Genomic DNA, 2,215 nt, shown 5'->3' on the forward strand with positions numbered 1-2,215 from the left:
GTCCGCCTCCTACTCCTCCCCCGCGTGGTACTTGACCTTGTTTCGCACGTTTTTTCAGACGGGTGTCTAGACCCGCCAATCCTTTGGCCTTCTTGGAGGTTGTGGAAACCGATGAAGGAGCGGCCACCGCTTTCACCGGTCGAGCAAGTTGATCCTTGTACAGATCATTCACTTTTTTCAAACTTTCCTTTGGATTCTTGTTGCTACCTGTCATGTTTCAATCACCCGATACGAAGAAGAACAAACCAGTTAGTACAGATGATACAACTTGATGCAAATACAATAAATATATCACATATGAAAAATAAATGGAATTGTCACAATAATACATATAGTTATTACACACACAAATACACAGAGTTGTTGCACACACGAATACATAGAGTTGTTGCACACACGAATACATAGAGTTGTTACACACACAAATACATAGAGTTGTGACACACATACATAGATTCTCACATGATTACATGGAGTTGTTAGAAATAAGGGTCAATATTAGGTGCAACATTTGGATCAAGGCTTTCATCATCGCTATCACGCCCATTCATACATTCATCCTCGAAGTCTTTAGGGGGGCCCTCATCCTCATCGAGCCCCATGTGCCATCGCATAAGTAATGCCAAATCTCGAGGGTCAGAAACATCCTCGTATTCGTCCTCTACATTATCTACTTCCATGTCATCCATGGCCTCATGTTCCATAGCATCATGTTCGTGATGCACGCCATCATCTTCCTCTGAATCATCTTCGTCTTCGTGAGTGTCTGCTTCTTGAAAGAACTCTCCCTCGTATGTGTTAGGGTTTATATGGTAATCGTCCTTGTTTGGGTAGGTACCTTGATACGCGGGGGTACCTTGTACACGACATCCCACTTCAAGAGATCGATCTATTCCGTAGATGTGAACATGTATGGGAGAAAAAAACACTTGTGTAGCCTGTTGAGCCATAATATAGACATCATTTCCTGCATATTTTGATGCTCGTTCAACTTCGACCAAGCCAATACTAGGGGTTCGTCTCATTTTGTGGAGGAAGTGCGGGTCCTGTTGCTCCGTTGGCCTCGAAATCAACTTCTTGTGCTCTCAAAGGAGGCCATCACATGTATATGCATGGGCTATCCGGTGGCCCCTGCGGTCTAGGAAGTTGACCGGCACCGAGAGAGGGGGTAGGCCACGGCCAATAACTGCTTCTTCTCATGTTTATTACTTTACACTCTTTAAAGTTCTCTCTCGGTGCCGGTCCAGAAAGTTGACCGGCACCGAGAGAGGGGGTAGGCCACGGTCAACAACTTCTTCTTCTCATGTTTTTTACTTTACACTCTTTAAAGTTTTCTCTCGATGCCGTTCTAGGAAGTTGACCGGCACCGAGAGAGGGGGTAGGCCACGGTCAACAACTGCCTCTTCTCATGTTTTTTTACGTTTGCACTCTTTAAAGTTCTCTCTCGGTGCCGGTCTAGAAAGTTGACCGGCACCGAGAGAGGGGGTAGGCCACGGTTAACAATGTTACAGTATATGTGGATTGCACTAGCCCTTTCCATCAGTTCGGACTTTTGGTTGCATTGGCTAGTGCATGAAGCTTAACATGGTATCAAAGCTAAGGTCTTGAGTTCAAGTCCTGGTTTGCGCAATTTTTAAAAAATTGTTGATAGCCCTCCTTTGTGTCCACGTAGAGGCCTCTTGAGTCATACGTGAGTTTCGCGCACCGTCGCTCTCTTTCGGTTGCACGTGTTGACTTGTCTTCCCCATCACACGTGAGAGGGGGTGTTACAGTATATGTGGATTGCACTAGCCCTTTCCATCAATTCGGACTTTTGGTTGCGTTGGCTAGTGCAATAAGCTTAACAAACAACTACTTCTTCTCATGTTTTTTACTTTACACTCTTTAAAGTTTAGTTTTGAACAAATCTAATCCAAAAAGCATATATATGTATCTATGAGTGCATCAAAAGACTTTTATCGAAAAAATTCATCAAAAGTCATGGAATTTTCAAACTTTGGTCGTAAAAAAATATGAAATATGAGATACAAAAAAGATAGTGCCAAACAAAAACACAAAGAGAAGGGAAAAAAATTAGAGCAGTGGTTACCGAGGGTCGATTATCGGCTCTCGGTAATGGCCACTTTTTCCGAGAGGCCCTCTCGGTAAAGCATCTAACCTAGATCTTAACCGTTCCCCTTTCTTTCTATGCTTATTCTTCTCCTTCTCTTTGTTC

The sequence above is a fragment of the Triticum dicoccoides genome, chromosome 3B, assembly GCF_002162155.2.
Source record: "Triticum dicoccoides isolate Atlit2015 ecotype Zavitan chromosome 3B, WEW_v2.0, whole genome shotgun sequence".
Classification (NCBI taxonomy): domain Eukaryota; kingdom Viridiplantae; phylum Streptophyta; class Magnoliopsida; order Poales; family Poaceae; genus Triticum; species Triticum dicoccoides.